Source organism: Pyxicephalus adspersus, chromosome W, assembly GCF_032062135.1.
Source record: "Pyxicephalus adspersus chromosome W, UCB_Pads_2.0, whole genome shotgun sequence".
Taxonomy (NCBI): domain Eukaryota; kingdom Metazoa; phylum Chordata; class Amphibia; order Anura; family Pyxicephalidae; genus Pyxicephalus; species Pyxicephalus adspersus.
This window is the reverse complement of record NC_092870.1, coordinates 7556674-7579983: the sequence shown is the minus strand read 5'-3', so window position 1 is coordinate 7579983 and position 23310 is coordinate 7556674. Positions and strand designations below refer to the sequence as shown.

Below are 23310 nucleotides of genomic sequence, written 5' to 3'. Positions count from 1 at the left end.
GGGTCCTAACTTAACGTAAGGTATAAAAATATTAATATAGAAGTGTACTATGGAGACATAAAAATAGCGGATAGAGCAAAAAAAGATAAATACTGGATTACTTGAGGAAAATTGTTAAGGAGACGAAAAAGAAAAAGGTTTGAGGCTCAGAGATAATAATTTGAGAAACTAATTATGTATTGATACAGTTTTGATTCATACATAATTAAGCCATACACAAATTTACAATATAATATCCCCAGTCAGGTTACAGTGTCACCAGACTGGGATATTGTTGCTAGACAAAGGTATCCTAACCCAAACGGTAGGGTGACCGGGTTAGTCAATAAGGTCGCAACACATTTTGCCCAGTGAGGCTTCCTTAGGGGTATAGTAGTATAATGACTGTACGGTCTGCGTATACATTGAAAAAACAAAAATATATAAACATGAAAATAAACAGTTATCATTAAGAATTCGATTCAAACCACATTGATTACCATAGCTTTTTAGTAAATATAGAGCAAATTATCTGATGAGTTTTTAAGAGTCAGTATAATACATATTTTTATACCAGATAATACACTTTAAGGGATATCTCTCTAGCTTACATTATTGTAGTGTATAGCTAACGATAAATAGGAAGTGTATTGCTTCCCAGTTTGTTTGTACAGTGTTGTAAATATACCTTCCCTATATATACTATTTCAAACAATAAAGTATAGGGTGAATAAACTTACGTTTGGGTGATAGGAAGTTGCGGTCACATAAAGAGGTAAGTGTGGTATATTTAACAGTAGTGGGTGCTGTTAGAAAGTGAAACATTCAACCGATATGAAAAAAACTCTTTCAGTTTGCCGCAGGTCCAGGTCATCTGTGCCTCCTTCTTGCTCACCCTCCTTGCAGCCCCCTGCTGCCAGCACCATCTCTGCCTCTGGATCCAACACTCTGGATACTTCCTGGTCCAGGTCAGGTGATTCTCTGTCAGCTGCTCCCTTGCCTCAGAGAACCAGGGTATTCCACAGACGCACTCCCCCTGCTAGCAAAGCATCTGTATAACACCCTGAGACAATCTCAGCAACAGCACTCCCTCTGCTGGGTCCACCACTTGGCCTTGCAGAGTTGTGACACTCTTATAATGCAATATAGTGTATCTGCTTATAGGCCAAGTATATAGTATATACATACCGCTGAACGTAGAGATATAGGTATACTGTAGGAACAATTAAGCCAAATTTGAAAGGAGATAATTGCAGGGGTCAGTAATGGAAAAAAAAGTAAATTCCTCCATCAGTGTTAATTGGAGTAAAACTGTTGATGAACATCGATATTCTAAGGTCTAAAAAGGATCAGATGTTGATCCGCCATTACGGGGTGAATGAATCTACAGTGCGATACATCAAGAAAGAGGAAGCAAACATCCGCAAAACTGCTTCAATAACCTTCAATAAAGAAGCAAAACGTGTGGTAACTCCACGTAATAAGAGAATTGTGAAAATTGTAAAGTATAAGTACTGTTTACATATGTAAAACATTGTTGTACCCGCATACACGAAAATTCCTAGGGGGAAATCCTACTTCGCGGTTTTTCAGCTTTCGCGGAAGGTTCTGGTCCCCTTTAACCGCAAAAAACGAGGGATCACTGTACTATCGGTTACAAATCTTTTTTGTAAACGTCATCACTAGAGACAATTCCTTTTTAGAATTGTTTACCCTTCTGATTAACAATATTTACTTAGCGACAAGCCATTAACTTAACCCAAATACCAACCTAGGTACACCATATACTCATATATCCAACAACCAATATTATGATTGGTGATATATTAAATTAAATTACAAATGCAATGGTAATATACCATGCGAACGCATACAATGGCTATACACCATGAGAATGCACCACCAATGCATTTACATGGTACCATCTAAATTCTGTCACAACTTTTTCTCTTTTCCCTTTTATAAGCACAGTAATTCCTTCGGCCTAGATCACCTACCTTGTACCTCATATGGGAAACAACCCATTGTTGTTGGTTACTGCAAATTTATGATTGATTATATATGATTTCTTACAAAATTGAGCCACACCTTACACAACCAAAAACTATTGCACTATTACTATATGTATGTTTAAGTCACTAAGACAATGAGCCCGATTCATCAAGCCAAATCAGAAGCGCGCACAGGTATTCACAAGCCAGAATAGGACGGCAAAAACCTATTCATCAAACAAATTTCGGCCGGTGGGAATACGCTGGTGTTTTCTCCCGGCAGTTATCAACTGAAATGGTCGCTTGCTCCAAGCTGTGCATCTCCGGCAGCTCGACACTGGCGAACTGGCATTAAAAGTTACTGTTCCCCTAAAAAACATTCTTTCTAATGGCACACATCTTACACCTGGCCCTAAATAAAAATGTTTGGGGTGTTCAAATGTTTCAAACATATATATTAGCTAAGAAATAAGCATATTTTTAAATAGTTACATAGTAGGTTAGGTTGAAAAAAGACATAAGTCCATCAAGTTCAACCCCGAGGGAAATAAATATATACCAGATATAAAACCCTATAAGAGATAGTTGGTCCAGAGGAAGGCAAAAAAAAACCCTGGTATAATTTGCTTCAACAGGGGAAAAAAAAATCCTTCCTCCTGATTCCATGAGGCAATCGGATGTTCCCTGGATCAACAGTCACTGTTATTTTTACTTTAAATCCTTAATTCCCAGTTATATTCTGTGCTTCTAGAAAAAAATCCAGCTTTTTCTTAGCGCAATCTATAGTAGTTGCTAAAACTACTTCCTGAGGAAGCCAATTCCACATTTTCACAGACCTTACAGTGAAGAATCCCTTCCTTATCAGGAGCTTAAACTTCTTTTCCTCGAGACGCAAAGAGTGCCCTCTTGTTCTTTGTAATGATCACAAAGTGAATAATTGGGAAGAGAGTTCTCTATATGGACCATTTATATATTTATGCAGGGTGATCATATCCCCCTTATACGTCTCTTCTCAAGGGAGAATAGATTCAGTTCAGCTAATCTCTCCTCATAGCAATAGGGCAGCACAGTGGCTCAAAGGTTAGCACTCCAGCCTTTGCAGCGCTGGGTCCTAAGTTCCAATTCCTGCCAGGACACTATCTGCATGGAGTTTGCAGGTTCTCCCAGTGTCTGCGTGGGTTTCCTCTGGGTACTCCGGTTTCCTCCCACATCCCAAAAACATGCAGTGAGGTTAATTGGCTTCCCTCTAAATTGACCTTAGATTACATTAATGACCTATGACTATAGTAGGGACATTAGATTGTGAGCTCCTTTGAGGGACAGTTAGTGACACGACTAAGGACTTTTTACAGCGCTGCGTAATATGATGGCGCTATATAAATACTGTGTAATAGTAATATTATTAATAATAAATAATATTATTATTATTATTATTATTATTAATAGCGGAGCTCCTCCATTCCTTTTATTAATTTAGTTGCCCCTTCACTGCACTCTCTCCAATTCAACAATGTCCTTTTTGTGAACTGGTGCCCAAAACTGGACTGCATATTCCAGACGTGGTCTGACCAATGCTTTGTACAGGGGCAGGAAAATGTCTCCATCACTGCAGTCTATTCCTCTTTTAATACAAGAAAGTACTTTACTAGCTTTAGATATTGCAGCTTGGCATTGCATGCGGTTATTAGGTCTATGATCTACCAGAACCCCCAGATCCTTTTTCATTTCTGACTCCCCTAAATGTATTTCCCCTAGTCAGTATGAAGCATGCATGTTGTTAGCTCCCAAGTGCATAATTTTACATTTATCTATATTAAATGTTATTTGCCACTTGGCTGCCCAATCAAACATTACATCCAGGTCTGCTTGTAATTGAAGACATCCTGTATACTTCCGATACATAGTTTGGCGTCATCTGCAAACACAGAAATGGTACTTTTTTTTTATGAAACTGAGTTTTTATTGAAAAATTTTTTTACAAATACAACAAAAGAAACAAAACAAAAAGAAAAAAGGAAAAACTACCTTGTAGCGCCAACAGTTGTGAGGGTGGCATGTGTAGTGGTAAGGCCTCCGTTTTGGAGGAGTTCACTTTATAGCCTGAGGCAGTACCAAAGGGGTGCAATTCAGCCCATAAGTTCGGGAGGGAGTTAAGAGGCTGCGTCAAAGTTAAAAGTACATCATCTGCATATAGAGATTTTGTAGGAGGAGCCCTTCACTAGTACTCCCTAAATATTGGTATTAGCTCGGATCTTAGCAAGTGGTTCGATACTAAGCACTAATAGCAAGGGGGATAAGGGACACCCTTGCCGCGTACCATTTTTAATTGGAAATTGCGCTGATGAGGCATGAGGTAGTTTGACTGATGCTGATGGACAAGAGTAGAGGGAACGTATGGCGCCCAGGAACGGTCTAGAGAACCCCATTTTGGACAGCGTGGAGAGCATAAATGGCCAGCTAAGTCTATCAAACGCTTTCTCCGCATCTAAGCTGAGTATCAGTGAAGAGAGCTTGCGTTTATTGAGAATATCAATAATATTGATTACTCTGCGAGTATTATCACTAGCATGACGAAATGGGATAAAGCCAGTTTGATCCCTGTGCACTAGGTATGGCAAATATTTGGAGAGCCTATTAGCTAGAATTTTAGAATAAATTTTAAGATCCGAATTTAGCAATGCAATAGGTCTATAATTCGTACACTCTAGAGGATCTTTACCTGGTTTGGGAAGAACAGTGATATAGGAGCATGACATGGAAGGCGGGATAGGTTTACCTTGTAAAAAGTAAATAGGGGAGCAAGTGTGGCAAAAAGGTTTTGTAATATAAGTAAGGTATCCCGTCAGGGCCTGGGGCCTTATGTGAAGGGAGGTGAGAGATAACCTGCGAGACCTCCTCTCCAGTAATTGGGCTGTTAAGGTGTTCCACCTTCAAACAGGGAAGATTTAGGTCTGCTAGATATGAGTCAATAGTAGGTTGTAGCCTGGGGCCCATATCACTTTGTGCCTGATGTACCGTGTGGTACAAGTGTGTATAGTATTGTTCAAACCGGGAGGCTATATGGGAGAGATCATATCTAAAAACACCTTTCGCATCCTTAATGGCCATAGGGGATGAGTTCATTTGTGTGTCCCTCAGTTTATGTGCCAATAGCGTATCGGCCTTGTCGCCCTTATGAAAATAGATTTGTTTAGTTCTTTTCATCAGCCAGCTAACTTTCCTCAACTCTAGGGTTCGTAATTTAGAGCGGAGGGAAGTCACCTCCCGCAGGTGAGCCAGAGATGGACTATTAGTAAGTCGTTTCTCTGCCACCTTTAATTGGCAGATACGGGAGCCAATTAAATTTTAATTTAATTTTAATACGGGAGCTTAGGGCCACACATTGACCCCTGATCACCGCTTTGTGAGCTTCCCAAAGGGTGGATGTGTGAGTCACTGAACCTTTATTCTCTGTAAAATAATTTTGTATGCCCGCAGTGAGCGACAGTTTAGTTTCTTCTTTTTTAAGAAGAAAGTCATTCAGTCTCCAGTGGCAGATCCTGGTCTTAGAAGGGGGAAATAAAACCTCCAGGGTGATCGGAGCATGGTCCGACCATGAAATAGGATGTATATCCGCGGAGGCACTATTTCTCAGTAACCAAGGTGAGGAGAGGTTGCAGGAGGCATCGTTGTTTTAGGGTGTGCCATGACAAGTCCTGAAAAAGCTGTAAGGGGGCTCTGTCAAATTCCAAGTTGCGCATATTCCGTGCAGCAGCCATGATCTCAGTTTTCAAATATGCATCAGCTAAGTGGCAAATTGTCCATATCCTATTGTCCATATCCTCTATATGATGGTACAAATCTCTGATCTTCAAATGGTACTCCCAAGATTTGCGGATATGAGCTCAATTAGCTTGGTGCAAGTTTTCATCTATAGCTTCCACTCTCCCAGCCAGAGACTGCAAATCAGTGCGGAGGACAATTTCAGAGCGAAATGTTGCCCAAACCTCAGTTATCAGAAGTTAAAAATCAGCTTTAGTAGGCAACATCTGGAGGTAAGTCTGCCATGTATGTGGCAAAGCGTCCACTACCTGGCCCTGATTCTGCTTGCAAGGGTGAAATGGCTCTACAGGAGCATGAGCCCCTAAGGGACCTGTCCCACAAGGTAAACTGGGTGTGCACGATGAAAGACCCAGGGGGGGAAAACCAGCTTTCAGCGGTCTACAGGGTGCTGGGTTAGTTATTACTTGGGTGCCCCCAATTGTCCCCAGCATAGGAGAGGAAACCGCCTCAGGTCTAAAGGCTAAGGGCACAGTATCATCCAGGGGGGAGCAGGAGGTATTAGGTGAAGCAGATGAGTCCCAGGAGAGGGTGGGGGCTCAGAGCAGGGGGGAGAGACTCACCCCTGCAAGCTCCTCTGCAGCCTGGTCGTCCCTGCCCTGCTGCAGGATGATTTGGATTGTCCACTGCGGAGCCTGAAGAGGCTGCCAATAGGTCAGCTGCTGTGAGGAGATGGTGTGCAGCTGAAGACTCTTCTGCACGCCACGTGTGCTGAGGAGGGGAAGAAGCCGGCGCCATCTTAGGATGCTGGGGAGCAGCTGGAGCGTCTCCTATGAAAGCTCTAATCAAGGGCTGAGAGGAGCTGTGAAGGGGAGTGGGGAAGCCTCCCTCCCTTAGACCTCTTCTGTTTGCCCATGTGAAGCCTCAGATGCCGGTGGAGCTGCTGAAATCGAGCGGGTGCCTGGAGAGCAGGAGAATCAAGCAGCCATCTCCGGAGACAGCCAAGCCACACCCCCCCAGAAATGGTACTTTTAATCCCAAACTCTATCATTTATAAAGTTGTTAAACAGTAAGGGTCTGAACACTGAACCCTGGGGTACACTACTAATAACCTCAGACCATTCAGAGTATTAATCATTAATTACAACTCTCTGGTTGCAATCTTTAAGCCAGTTCTCTATTTACAGATTGACTTTTCTAAACCCATCAGCCCTAACTTGCATATTACCCGTCTGTGGGGTACAGTGTCAAATGCTTTAGCAAAGTTCAAGTACACAATATCAACTGCTACTCCACTGTCTACCCGTTTACTTCCTCATAAAAAGAGAGACAGAAGTTGTCAAACAAATTTGCTCTCTTGAAGCCATGCTGACTATCACTTATAATATTATTTTCTAGCAGAAACTCCTCTATGTGGCTCTTTATCAAACTCATCAAGACCTTTCCAACTATAGACATTAAACTAACGGGTCTGTAGTTACCGGATAATGACTTTGCTCCCTTTTTGACAATAGGAACCACATTGGCCTTACGCCAATCCATCGGTACCTTTCCAGTGACTAAAGACTCTCTAAAAATTTGAAATAATGGCTTTGATATAACTGAGCTCAGCTCTTTGAGGATACGTTGATGTAATCCATCAGGTCCTGGTGCTTTGTCAACCTTAATTTTTCCCAGCTGTTTCTCAATCATATCAATTACGAGCCATTGTGACTCATTTAAGGAAGTGACATTGCCATTATGAAATTGGACTTGAGCTCTGCCATTTTCCTTCGTGTACACAGAGCTAAAAAAAAAAAAAAGTGTTTATCCCCAGTTACCAACCCAGCGACATCCTTTAAGGGGCCTACATCCTCAGATCTGATCTTTTTGCTATTAGCCACCCTAGGGGTAATCCCGAGTGTGACTCGGGGTGGCTTTTACATGCAAAAAGCGGTAATCCCGAGTCACACTCGGGGTAACTTTAGAAGCCCCCCTTACCTTTGACCTTCGATCTAATGGTCCCGCTGTGATACAGGGGCGCCGGTCCGTCGGGGGGTGTGGCCAGGCGGGAAATTTAAAAGCAGAATACTCAGTAATCTGTTTTTAAATACCACCCCGGCCACGCCACTGCTCGCATCAGCAGCGAGATGGGAAGCACAATGCAGAAGTGCTGCATTGTGCTTTGCATCTCTCTGGAGATGAAGAGCAGCAGCTCCAGCGTGTGTGAGGCAGGCGGGACATCAGGAGGATGTGTCATCTTCCGGGTGATGCGAGTGGTGATGTATTGGGGGGTGTGTCTGGGAGGGAAATTTAAAAGCAGATTACAATGTAATCTGCTTTTAAATGGTTTTTACAGTACAAAAACACCACACAACATTAAATAAAAATACAAGTACATTTTTAATTTTATTTTAAGATTACATTGTTGTCTATTTCATTATTTTTTAAAATTATTTATAATTATGTTGTATATTATAATATAAAAAATAAATAAATGTATCATACCCGGGAGTTAATCCTAAGAATTACAGGCCAACAATATAAACAAAAGCTTCTATGCAAAAAAATAGGATCAGCATTAGAACGCTAGGGGGGGGTTAATATATTTGAAACATTTTGGGGGGTTTGACTTACTTTCCTTTGCAATCGGTCTTTCATTTTGAAGTTTTGCACATTTTATCTTTTGTTATATTCGTTATAGGTTTCAAATGATGGTGATCCTTCATTTTTATATTTTTGGAATGCCCTTTTCTTGTTCGTTATCACTTTTTTAACATCAGCTGTGAGCCACATAAGTTTAGGAGGCTAAAACTAAAACCTATTAACCATTGGAATATATTTTTCAGTTTTCTTGTGTGGAGCAGACTTGAAACATTCCAATTTCTGTTCTGGGTTCTTTGAGGACAATATTGTCTCCCAGTCCAAGTCATTGAGAGCCGTCCTTAATAATGGAAAATTTGCTCTCTTACATGTTTTTATCTTTCCTGTTTTTGTGTCCTGTTTACAGCTTACATTAAATGAAATCATATTATGGTCACTGCTACCCAGATTCTCTTTTATATGCACATGTGTTATAAGCTCTGCATTGTTAGAAAGAACTAGGTCCAGCAGAGTATCATTTCTAGTCGGGGCTTCTATAAACTGTACCATAAAACTATCTTGTAATAAATTCACAAATTTCCTCCCTTTTGCTGTTCCTGTAGTGTCATTACTCCAATGTCAGGGTAGTTGAAATCTCCCATGAATAAAACACTTCCACTTTTTGTTGCTTTTTCTATCTGTGCTAGTAGTTGATTTTCTATTTCTTCCTTAGCACTGGGGGGCCTATAGCAGACTCTAATAATTAATTGTGTGTTATTCAACTTCACCCCTAATGCCTCAACCTCATTGCTTGTTCCCCCGCAATTTCTTCTTTCACATTCACTTTCAGATCACTTCTCACATACAGACAGACACCACCACCCTTTCGTTTGACTCTGTCTTTACGAAAGAGAGTATACCCAGGAATATTGACAGCCCAGTCAGGTGAAGAACAAAGCCAGGATTCAGCAATGCCAACTAAGTCATAATCCTCCTCACTCATTAAGGCTTCCAACTCTCCTATCTTGTTTGCTAGGCTTCTAGCATTGGTGATCAGGCTCTTTAAACCATTACTGCTTTTACCATCATTGTTTGCCAAATCTAGAAACATATGTATTTTCATATTTTTATACTATAAGTAATATGTAGTTCTATATAATTATAGATGCAGATATAGGGCTGAAAGGGTTAACATATGTGTAGAAAAAAAAAAAGACAAGGCTTTAAAGCTTTTTATTTCATGTGTGTTTAGTGTAATTTTTTTTTAACAGGTTAGCCCACAATGACAGGATGAGTCTCATAGCTGCATTAATTTATGAGCGGAGCTGTGAGACTACTGACAGTGTGGGATGCCCAGGCGCTAGGGGTTACATGAGGACAAGTCTCCAGTCTTCAGCTCTAGAATTTCTAAGAGTGCTAGACCCCGCTTGTGAGCTTAGCAATCAATGTGGTTGGATGTTGTGCTTGGCAACCTGGACCTCCTTCCATCACCATTAGGTGTGTTAGAATGAGTATGCAACTCAGCTGGACAGCTAATTGACAACTAGTTTGGACAGCAAGTGGAAGTGTGTTTGTATACAATAGTGCTAAGATCAGGCAGCACAATGACAACAAACCTATAACACTACTACAAATGAACAGACGAGTTGTGTAGAACAGTGGCAGCAAATCAACTTGAGTGCAAATGTCAGACCATTAAAATAAAAAAAAAGAAAAAAAAAAAAGAAAAATATGTACATAATACATTCAAATCCCAATATGTGACCATGTGACTTGGAGAATATGACAAAGGCAAAGAGGGGGTTCAAGTAGCAGTTTGGAGTGGAAACCATGCAGACATTTGTACACCATATTTGTGGAAAATATGACAAAACATTGCTGAAGAATTGCTAAACAACAGAAACCGTAATTACAAACCAAGCACAAAAACATTGTAGCAAAAGATGAAGCTAACAATAATGAGGATTACAAAGTCACATCAATGCATACCATTCAAGCAAACTTACTAGATTAATCACCCCCCAACATTCTTCCATTACTGATCCCTGCAATTATCTCCTTTTGAATTTGGCTTATATGTTCCTATAGTATAACTATCTTTACGTTCAGCGGTATGTATAGATACACTAAATTGCATTAAAAGACTTTGAATATGTTTCACTTTCTAACAGCACCCACTGCTGCAGAATATACCTCACTTACCTCTTCATGTGACTGCAACTTCCTATCACCCAAACGTAAGTTTATTCACCCTATACTTTGTTTGAAATGTAAAAATACCCTACCTATTTATACTAACACTGCACAAACAAACTGGGAAGCAATACACTTCCTATTTATAGTTAGCCATTCACTGCAATAATGTAAGCTAGAGATTTATCCCTTAAAGTGTATTATATTGTTGTATTATTATTATTGTTATATGTATTATACAGACTCTTGAAAAACTCAGATAATTTGCTCTATATTTACTAAAAAGCTATGGTTATCAATGTGGTTTGAATCGAATTCTTAATGTTAACTTTCATGTTTATATATTTTTGTTTTTTCAATGTATACGCAGACCATACAGTCATTATACTACTATACCTGAGGAAGCCTAACTGGGCGAAACGCGTCACAATGTTATTGACCAACACAGTCACCCTATTGTGTGGGTTAGGTTACCTTTGTCTAGCAACAATATCCCAGTCTGGTGACACTAACCCGACTGTGGATATTATATTGTACATTTGTGTATATCTTAATTATGTATGGATCAAAACTGTATCAATACATAATTAGTTTCTTAAAAAATTATCTCTGAGCCTCAAACCTCTTTCTTTTCGTCTCCTTAACGATTTTCCTCCTTGAATACCCAAAGGGGTGGCTCTTCCAAAAAACCCAATGTACAAGGGAGGAAGATCTTTTCCACAATACTGAATTAATTGCTTACTTTAGATAGAATAAATCATAGAGGAAAATTACCACGGTGGCTTAAGTAAAAAATTGTCACAATGTAGAATCTATGATGGAAAAAGTGGTTTTGAGTATTGATATCAGAGGATTTCATGTTAAGGGGAGGGAATGTAGTATTTATATAAAAGAATAATGAGAATAGTCCATGAATGGAATGAGGGAATACCCAAATAGATATGCATAAATACTAGGTGCTTTGTAGGAATGGTAACTGTCAATGAATTATCAGAAAGCAATTGATGTTAAAGAGGAACAAAACCCAAAACAGCAAAAAACTAAATTCCACTTACCTTTAATCCCGCAGAGCAGTCCGATCGCTCTGGGGGTGTCCGGCTTCGGGTCCCGTGTCATCCTGGCATTTGTCCTGGAGCCAGCCCTCCGGGCGCTGCTATCTTGTTTTCTTCTTCCTGTTCTTTTTCCTACGCCACCCGACCCAGGCGTGAGATCGGGTAACGTAGGATGAAAAAACAAAATTTGCAGATCTCACTGCACATGCGCTAGATCGCCAAATTTTTTTAGCACAAAAAGGCTCCTGCAAATGCCCAAGTTGCTCGGGCATGCGCAGGAGCGCCCAAGAGCCGAACAGGATGCCTGACGTAGGTATCCCAGGAGGCTTTGCTCTCCTATTCATTCTCGACTGCCTAGGTGATCGAGAATTAGAAGGCAGTGCTGCAGTAGTGCACTTAAGAAAAAAAAGAAACACGGAATTTTTACTTAAAATAAAAGGGTTGTCTACCCTTTTATGTGAAGTAAAAATTGTGAATTTAGGTACGTTTTAAATTTGGTTTGTAGGTGAACCTTTAACAAACAAGTATGTAGTATGTACAGAGATCAGAATAAATGTATTTGGAAAAGGTAGATATAGTTCATGAGTGCACTTTCAGTAAGCAGGTAAAATGAATAGAGAGGAAACAAAATGAAAGACGAATTACCTGTATAGAGAGCGGAGTTAAAGTCTGTGCAAAGTTCGGCACGCGGGAGGTGCTGCTGGGCTGTGTGTCAGGACGGGAACAAAAAAAAAAATAAAAAAGCAGTCCTTATTAGGCTGTATGTGTTCGGGCGACCGGTGCACATGCCGTTGCTATCTAGTGTGAATACTTCCACCCACAGTTCATGCCAGGTGAAGTAGATTGAATGAAATTACATCATTGTTGTGTGGTAGTGGTGTTGCCTTGAATAACCAGACATCCTAGTGTTAGGGACTGAGCATGTGATATGTGCTGCTGACATAGTATAGGTTGTAAATGAATGTGAAGTATAAATGGGTGTTGTGGAGGTAGTGTTAATCACGCTGAGAAATTTGTAGAATGATGAGCAATAAAAGGTCACCGTATAAAATGTGTGCTAGAAGAAAAAAATGTTTCCCCCTCTTCTGTTTGCAAATAAATGACCAAGGGTCTCTTATTGAGTAAGGAGATATATGACATACTGCTCAAAGTATAAACGTCATGGTATGTAACGGTGTATTATAGGGACATAATAAAATTATAGATAATTAGTAACTATATAAATGTTGCAAAAATGTTACAAAGAAAAAAGGTGTGCCAATCAATATAATAGTATCAAATAGATGAATACACAATGTTCGAAATTAAAGAACCCAGAGTGTTAAAATTACAATTTCAAACTAAAAGTTACAGCTTGATACAAAGATTCCTATGAAAAAGGGGCACCTTCAAATGTTGATGGATTCATGAAGCTATGAATATGTCCCTCCCCAAAGGAACTATACATCGTCCCAAGCATTATATAGACTGTCACCTGAATCCCATCACCTGCGTCAATGGAGCATACTATGTGGGGAAAAACTGAACGGCCTTTAAAAAACGTATTTACAAACACATCTACAGCATTACTAATGGTAAAATCACTAACCCCTTCAGTTACCACTAAACATAAGATCCATCTGTAATTTCTGTTTTTGGACTGGAACATATACCCCCCAATCTGAGGGGTGGGGATATTGAAATTAAGCTTTTATAGGAGGAATGTAAGTGTATTGTAAATTTTGAAGCAACTAAGGCCCCTGACCTTAATGATATGATCAGTTATAAACCCTTTCTTTTCAAAACATATGAGTCCTAGAACCCAACATCTACAGGACTCCACATCATTCTGTCCACACATGCCTTCTTAACTATATGATCAGCATTAACGCATTACAATCTTTATATCTAAATTCCGGGTTTAGATACATGATAAATGATACTTAATGACTTGTCAAATGTCGGTTACAATTTTTATATTGCCCACAATTGATATAGGAATCTATCGCCCCTCCTTCCTTTGTATATTATGTGAGATCACCCGTAGCAACTGGGTCAGAAGACAGCAGACTTCAAAGTTGCAGTTGAAAACAGGCTCCTGTCTGTCTATTTATTAGAATTTTAACAAAAGAAATGGCTCGGCTCAGCAACTACCTACCATTACTAAGATAGTTAGAGAAGGACTAACAGTAAAGCAGTTTAAAGCAAAACCAATACAAGGCAGTCTTTAGATCACAAAACAAGCATGTTCCACTCACATGTAATCGTTGCTGGCGCAAGGCAGAGCTCTGTTCCCCCACAGCTCTGGGAACTAACAGCTGCCTCCTAAGCCCCCATCTAGCTTGCAACACAGTGCTGATACTCTTCCCTCAGCCTCTTGATGATCACTCTCCCAGCCTGGATCCCTCTTGTTTTTGCCAGCCTCCGATTGCTCACTCTCAGCCTGGATCCCTCTGGATGATTACTTCCTCCTCTCCTTACACCTGAGTGCAGGTGCATATTTACCCAGTCAGGACTGGGTTGGGCCAAGGAACCCACCCTTTCACGCCCTTGGACGGCTCCAGGGCCCTAAAGAACCAGGTTTCTTCCTAGAAACTTGCACAAACCTATCTACTCTCTATACCAGGGAACACTTTCCCTGACATTCTTTATGCATTACATTATGCATGACATGCCTGCATTATTATTGATTATGTAATATGACCAACTGACATTTCTGATCATTGTATCCTTTTATGCAATGTATATTCTGTATCAAGCTGTAACATTTTTTTTGAAATTGTAACTTTAACATTCTGGGTTTTTTTAATTTTGAACATTGTGTATTCATTTATTTGGTACTATTATATTGATTGGCACACCTTTTTCCTTTGTAACATTTTTGCCACATTTATATAGTTACTATTAATCTATGTCACTATAATACACTGTTACATACCATGAAGTTTATACTTTGAGCAGTAATGTCATATCTCCTTACTCAATAAGGCTTAGTCCACACAGACGTTTTCCCCAGCGTTTAACCTGAGGCTTTAAAAGCCCATGTTTGAAATTCCTATGCATTCAATTGGGCTAATCTACACCATGACCTTTCCTTGAGGCACATTTTTGAGTACAGAGAAAGTTCCTTACAACATTTTAAAAGGTAAAACACAGGGTAAACGCGGAATGAATTTAATGGAGGAGGCTTTTACAAGCATTTTTAAGCTTTTTATGAAAGCTCCCATTGAAAACAATGGGGGCTTTTAGAAGTGTTTTAAGCAGGACTTCGAAATCTGGCAGCCCCCTTTAAAAAGGGGACTTCCAGATCTCCACCACCCCACCCTGGAGAAGGGGAGTACAGGGCTACATAAAACCCCTTGCTCATTCCCTGAAAGGGTTAAAATATGTGTAAAAACTAAGACGAGGCTTTATTGGTAAAGTATTTTATTGAACAAACTTTTTTTCTTTACAGGTTATCCCACAATGAAAGGATGATTCCCACGGCTGCATTCATGACATGAGCACAGCCGTGGGACTCCTAACAGTATGGGATCCCCAGGCACTAGGGGGCAAATGAGGACAAGTCTCCCCATTCACCTCTAGTGCTTTGTGATTGGCTGCGGAAAGGGAAATCTTGATGGCGCTTGAGTCGTCATCAGGGTTTTCCTTTTCTCAGCCATTCAGCACTAGACTTGAATGGGGAGACTTGACCCCCATTCACTTCTAGTGCTAAATGGCTAAGGAAAGGGAAACCCTGATGGCGCTTCAGCCATCATCCAGATTACCCTTTTCTCAGCCAATTACAGAGAGGAGCAATCAGCGGAGCTCTGCTATGCTGACAGCCCCGCTCTCCTGATTGCTCCTGCAGCCCTAGCGGAACTGTGGTATGTGTTCTTGGATACATAACACATGTCACAGCTCCTCTAGGACTGCGGGAGCAATCAAGAAAACGAAGCTGTCAGCATAGCAAAGTTCTCATCAGGGTTTCCTTTTTCTCAGCCAATCAGCACTAGATTTGAATGGGGAGACTTGGCTGGGGAGACTTGTCCTCATTTCCCCTCTAGTGCCTGGGGATCCCACACGGTCAGTAGTCCCACGGCTGTGCTTATGACATGAATGCAGCCATGGGACCCATCCTTTCTTCGTGGGTTAACCTGTAAAAAACAATAAATAAATAAAAAAAGAAGGTTACACAAAACACACACATTCAATAAAATACTTTAACATTAAAGCCTCATCTTAGTTTTTACACATATTTTTAACCCTTTCAGGGAATGATTAAGGGGTTTCATGTATCCCTGTACTCATTCCTTGAAAGAATTAAAAGTAAAACTTTTATAAACACTTATGTAAAATCACAGTAAAACGCACCACCCCCAGAAATTACTATTGCTGCTCGCATCAGCAGTTAGATGTGATGCACAATGCAGAAGTCCTGCATTGTGCTTCGCATCTAACTGCTGATGCGAGCAGAGGCGTGGCCGGGACCCCAGGTGGTATTTAAAAGCAGATTACTCGGTAATCTGCTTTTAAATTTCCTGCCCAGCCACGCCCCCTAATTCAGAAACGTCTCGGCATCACAGCGGGACCATTAGATCGCCGCTGGAGCGCGGGGCAAAGGTAAGGGGGGCTTCTAAACTTACCCAGAGTGTGATTCCGGATTACCGCTTCTTGCAAGTGAAATCCACCCTGAGTCACACTCGGGATTACCGCTAGGGGGGTTAATATGAAATCCTCCAATATCAATACGCAAAAACACTTTTCATTATAGATTCTACATTGTGACAATTTTTTTTACTTAACCTTCCTATATACTTAGCTTACTGTTACTATCCATGATGTTAACTGGTTGGTTTTGACCCGTGTCTTAAATCAGCCATAAAATACCTTCAAAACAATTATTTTTTATCCCAATTTGTTTCTTACCTCTTGGTTACCTTGCTAGGCTTCCTTATCCATGAAAAGATTGGTTTTATTATTTTTGGTAAAATGTTTGGTAAAAAAGGGTAAAATGAACCTCAAGACAATTATAGAAGTAAATAAAAGGTTGTTATGTTACCAGACTATTAACCACCTGGGCGTTACACTGAGGTCTAGATTTCTGTTCCAAAAGCATTACAGTTTTTCATGAAATTTTTTTTTTTTAAATTGTAGACCTGTAACTTACAGAAATATGTCCGAACAGCGTTCTAGTAGATATCGTGAATATAAAAAATGTTTGAAACACACAATCATGTAAAAATTGTAACTTTGTAACTTCATTGTAACTTTTTGAAGCCCGTACCAAGGTCGGGCTTATCGCTTAGGTGGTTAAGGGGTATTAAAACACATCTCTTAAATATTTTTTTATTTCTTTTAAAATTTTCTTATTTATTTATTTTCTATTTAAATCTATTCCTTTTGTGCTGGTTAATGCTGAGGCAGGACTGGCTGAGAATGCTGGTGCTGATGCTCTTTGTGTTGTTGGTGACGTGGATGGAGTGCTTGGCGAGCTTTGCAGCTCTCTGACAAAGGCTGCAGCGACTGGGTCTCGGAGGAACCTGTTTCCTCTACTCAATGAGCGCCTTGACAAGGGAATTTCCTAGCTCCTCAGGAAACATTCTCCGCTTGTTATTTTTGGTTCATATCCACCCCAGGTGGATGTGGGTCCACAATACAAACGCATTGTACGTAGACTCGACTACGATGTTATAAAGCAAAACCATTGTCCATCTCCTGGTCATTCGCTGACAAGTGTAGGTGGCAGTCAGCTTGTCCAGGTTGTCCACACCTCATTTGGTATTATTGTAATCCAGGATAAGTATGGGTGAAAAGTGGACATAAGTATCACACGCCGAGTTCTTCCTGGACAATATGAAAGAGTGGTGGTGTCAGTAAATACAAATTTTGAAAAAAGTGGAGCCCTGCCCTTCACCTGCAAAATTTTGGTTGGCAGCTCAGGTTTATTTTTTTTCATTGTGCCTACCATGGCACGTTTCCTTCTGAGAAGTTATTGTCCAAGGTCAAAGCTGGTAAAAAAAAAAAAAACTAAAAAAAAAAAAAAAAATTGTCACCCGTGATATTGTGACCCCGCAGTCCAGTAGTCATATCGAGGACTACACGTTTTCCTTGTTTTTTCTCTAGGATGCCACTTGCAGGTTTGCCTGTGTAAATCTTGATGCCACTTACTCTAGTCACAGCAAACCTTGTGATCCCAGGGGTCATTTTGATGGCATTTTCAGCAGCTTGTCTGCCATGTACATCAGGAGATACTGAACTCCAACAAATGTTACCACTTTTGGATTTGAATGTTGCAGCAGGAATGGAAGCAGCTTCAGCAGTGGTGGCCTCCTCATCAGATGTGTCTGTGAATTCTGGTTGATACTCTACTTCTTCTTCCGTCTCAGAAACCTGTTCGTCCGTATCGCTATGCTGGTCTGTATCCTCTGTCTCATTTTCATCCAAGATATAATCCATAATTTCACTTTTTGTATATCTTCTATTCATTTTTGCAATCTGCAGCAAATAGGAGATATATGCTTTGCAAGTAACAAGACAGGCTGGGTACACACATGCAATAATTGTCGTTGGAAAGGATCTTTCACAATCCTTTCCAATGACTAAGGACTGCACGATGCATGAATGAGAGCTGTACATACAGCACCGTTCTGCTCTATGGGGAGGGGAGGGGAAGAACGATGGAGCAGCACCTTGCTGCGCGCGCTCTCCCCCTTTGCTTCCACTACGATCGTTCAACGTCCATGGATACTCCAGGACTGTCGTTCGGACGATAGGCGCTGTACACACACCATATTGTCGGGTTTTAGTGTGTGTATGATTTGAGTTTTGGCACAAATTATTGGTATATAATCTTATATTATAACTGGGTCGAAAAGGACCATAAACAACACAAATATCAATTTTCACCACAGCATTTTATAATTTAGTGAAATTGACTACTTTTGTTTTATTTTGTTTACATAGAGGATCCTGACAAAGTAATACAAAAACTCACTGCAATAAACAAATTTATGTGTTACTTATATATTAATTTAAAAAATGAAAACAGGTCGTAAATCACCGTAACTACCACTATGGTAATTCAATATTTATCTTTTTTTGCTCTATTCACTATTTTTATGTCACTATAGTACACTTCCATATAAATATTTTTATACCTTACATTAAGTTAGGACCCAATTGAGGTTCATAATACTGACTGCTCAGTATAAACATTATGCGATTGTCCGATATAAGGATATAAGTATTTGATCCCCTGCTGATTTTGTACGTTTGCCCTCTGACAGAAATTACCAGTCTATAATTGTAATGGTAGATTTATTGTAGCTGTGAGAGACAAAATAACAACAAAAGAATCCTCAAAAACCCAGTGCTCAAAAGTCAGAGCTTGATGTGCATTGTAATGAGTGAAATAAGTATTTGATCCCCTATCAACCAGCAGGATTTCAGGCTCCCAGGTCTCTTCCCTGTATGCAGGTAACAAGCTAAGATTAGGAGCACCCTCTGTAAGGGAGTGCTCCTAATCCAAGCTTGTTACAGTACCTGTATAAAAGACACCTGTCCACAGAACCAATCTATCAGATTCCAAACAACAAGATTGTAGACCTACACAAGGCTGGACTGGGCTACGCAAATGGAAGAAACACAAAATAACGGTCAATCTCCGTCGGTCTGGGGCTCCATTCAAGATCTCCCCTCGTGGAGTTGCAATAATCATGAGAACGGTAACAAAGCTACCCTGAACTACGGGGGGGAACTTGTCAATGATCTCAGGGCAGCTGGGACCATAGTCACCAAGAAAACAATTGGTAACACACTGCACCGTGAAGGCCTGAAATCTTGCAGAGCCCGCAAGGTTCCCCTGCTCAGGACAGCACATGTACAAGCCCGTCTGCAGTTTGCCAATAAACATCTGAATGATTCAGGAGAACTGGGTGAAAGTGTTGTGGTCAGATGAGACCAAAATGGAGATCTTTGGCATCAATTAAGAGAAAAACGCAAAAAGATGGGTTTTTTTGGCAACAACATATATATTTTGTATTAATGATTACTTCTCATAATACATAACAAATCAATGCTTAGAAACAACTTGAAACACAGGTCCAGATCATTATCATTTCGGTTCTGTGGGGGCACTAAACAAACTACTAACAGGTATACACAACACAGTCACAATCATGTCTCATTTAATGACAATAGTGTCGCATACGTAAGTTACCAAACGCGTTTCGCCTGATTTAGGCTTCTTCAGGGGTGACGTTACGTTTTAGCGAGGTTGAGCATGATTACTTGGCAGTATCTAGGTTACAGTAAGTACAAAATATCAAATTAGGAGCAATATATCAAAATTCATTATATGTTCTTCTATAATGGCATAAGGTAGTGCATGGACCATGGGCTATAGTTAAGAGAAATGTCAAATCATGATGATATTGGTTCACTGAATATACATATCTAGGATACTTATGTCAAATAATATTCAAAAGTGTTTACTTGTACAATAATCCTATGCAGGATAAATAATTCATACATATCATAAAGAGAAAAAAAATATTGGTATATAATCAAATTTGGTTCATATTAATAGCGATATTAGTGGCTGTCATAAAGGAAGAGAGAAGAAAACTTACACACAATATATCCTGAAGGAATACGTAAAACATCTGAGGGGATCAATATCCCAGACGAGTCAAAAATGTGGGGAAAACACTTCCCTTAGGAAGGAAGGGGCTTAGAATGAGCACCCAAAAAAGGGCCAACAAAAAAGACCTACAATAATATAAGTATATATAGTAAACAACTGCGACATAGTATAAAGGGTTCAGAAGTATAACTAATAATTATATTACACAGTAATGGGAGGTAAGTATTTGGTAATAATGGGTAATAAATTACTGACATCCTAAGGACTATTAAAAAAAATATTCATTGTTAGTGAATATAAATAAAAATTTTTATCAATGGTTTGTAAGATCATCTATAAGGATAGAGATATAGGTGAATATAGAAGTGATTGCCAATGATAGGTGAATCAATATAAGAAAAAATATATATTAAATAAGACTAAATGTACTAGATGTACCTTCAGGTCCTGTGGTGTCAGAGCACAGAAACCGCAGCCGCAGTCTGTGTGTATAGCTGGCGCGATGCCGAGTGAGTGGAGAGGGAAACTCCGGGAGCTGCCTCCATATAGGGTATTGTAAGGAGCTGAGGAATTTTGCTGATTCTTGTAGTTAATTATTTTTGTACTTTTATGTTTTGTAGATGATTGAATTATGTTGAAACTAGTTGTACTCTTCTTATCAGTAAACTAGCGTCTGCTCCCCCCTTTTGCCTTCAAACTCTTCCTGTCCTCCCTACGGCCATATATCTGTTACTTTGACAAAAATATCTTGTTCTAGGAGAACCACAAAGACATCTGTTATGTCTGCTAATTGTCTGTAGTCATGTGATCATGCCTTTGAACTGTTATATAAACTGTGTGCAAATAATAAAGTTTTGAGAGTGATCTAACCACACATTAAATTGCATGTGTTACACCCTTCCAGCGCAGTAAACAGAAGCTATTAGAAAGAGGGACAGTTGATCTGGGATCAATTGATAGAAAATTTTTTCAGCCGGGTGGGGGGAAACTGTAGCCGGGTGGTAAAAAAAAAAAAAAAAAAGGGCGGGGCTAGACACAGCAAATTTGGAGCTCCTAGTTATTTATGCCATAGGTATCCAGTAACCCCTGCTATTGTGTCAGTGTTCTACCTGCCCTATACTTTGTTCCAACTTTCTAATGCCTGGCTTGTTAGAATGTACAATTTTTTCCATTTTTTTGTATTATGTCCCAACAGTCCAGTGCTGTGTATTTTTATCCAACTCCTTTGAGTTCTATGTTTTAATAGTGTAATACCTTGTAGTATTGTAATATTGTGAGCAAAGTGGCTTAACAAATTAGGCTTAGTTCACATTGGCAGTAAAAAATGCCCCTCCTGAGTGACTACTTCTTGGCAACTGCTGGGATTGGTAACCGGTGATAACTGCTGGGCACCTGGGATTGGTAACCGGTGATAACTGCTGGGCACCTGGGATTGGTAACCGGTGATAACTGCTGGGCACCTGGGATTGGTAACCGGTGATAACTGCTAGGCACCTGGGATTGGTAACAGGCAAGTCCTGGGCTTTTCAGGCCTAGCAGTTTTTCAAGCAGCATTGGTTCCTGGCGAGAGGAATGTGAGGGGTAAACGCAGCAAATGCAACCTTACTGCCAATGTGAATTCAGCCTGACTTCAGATGTCGCCTCCTAGCGCCTAGGTAACACAAAGAGCATCATGTATGTGATCGCAGAGGAGGCAGGACAGCCAGTGCCCTCCTCATCACTGCCAAAAACAAAACCTTCCTGTGAAATTTTTCCTCCCACAGTATGATCGCTGTGTGTGTAAAGTCTGCTTGTCATGTTCTGCAGCCTAACAACTCCGATTGCGTACAATGCTTTAGATCTCCTAAATTGTTGGTTGTAATTACGTAAAATATTTAGGGTACACAGGGGACTCTCATAGCTACTGATAACCAACATTTCTTTTTTTAATTTAAAGAATTTCAAAATATGAGCTCATGAGTTTAAAAACTTGTGGAAATTGGAAGATTTGGGTTGATGTTTTATAAGAAAGTGCACCTAGGAGCCCAAAATTGAAAATGCATAGTAAAAAGCATTGGGCTGGGCCCCCTAAATATTTTACCTACCTTTCACCAAACTATACCTGTAATACTATGCTGCCCTTTCTGCTTCTGTTCTTTGAATCCCAATTTATCTGGAAGGGGAGGCGAAGGAAACTGAAAATGTAGGTGCAAGTGGGGGACACTTCTGGCTAACACCCCCCAAACTTTCATCTCCATGGCATCAATACATAAAGTCTGCCCATCAAAACACGCCGCCCTGTTACCCATGACTTACCCTACCAGTACCTAAACCCCAATTTCATTTTGATGGGCAGAGTTTTTTATGTTCTAATGATGCCATAGTGATAAAACTTTATGGGGTGTTATCCACAGATGTTCCCACCACATTTTCAGTTTTCTACACCTTCCCATTTCAGAGAAATTGGTGTTCAAGTGTTAGAAGTGGGCTGTAATGTGTAACATGTGTTTGCCATAGTAATGAAATTTTAGTGTGTGTGTGTGTGTGTGGGGGGGGGGTGGAAATCGAAAATTGTCCCCCCCCCGCACCTACATTTTCAGCTTTGTACACCCCACTATTCTAGGGAAATTGGGGTTCAAAGAAGAGAAGCAGACGGAGTAACATAGTATGACAGTTATAGATTTGTGAGAGATAAGTATAAATTTAGGGGCCCTTCCCCAATGCTCCTTTCTATATGTGTGTCCCCGGGGGTCCCCAATTTGCATTTTTAATTTAGGACTCCAAGGCGCACTTGCTTTTAATACTGCAACCCCAATGTTGTATTTACACAAGATTTTACAGTTCGGATCCCCAAATCATGAAATTTGTAAAAGCTGGGGTGCTGAAATTGTGAATGGTGCTAACTGTAAGTGTTCTCTGTGCACCCTGAAAATTCTCTGTGCACCCTGAAAAGTCATTATGACATACCATTAAGGGGATATGAAGGTTTATACACAGAGCTGTAAGGCTAAGGAATGTGACATGCTGCATTTACACACACTGCTTTGATGACGTCATTACACACGCCCACTGGGCGGAGACATTGTTTGCACGATGTGTTTTTTTTTTCCCAAAAGACTTAGCACAGCTATGAGAGGGGGAGGGACATCCTGTGTCCTGATCTCTTCATAGCTTTGCTATGCTCTCCTCA

General features: G+C 40.2%; 1 pseudogene; it reads right to left on the bottom strand.

Annotated features, from left to right (window-relative positions):
• The window catches only part of LOC140342907 (ubiquitin carboxyl-terminal hydrolase 12-like), a 99461-nt pseudogene that overhangs the window by 53426 nt on the left and 22725 nt on the right, over positions 1-23310 (bottom strand).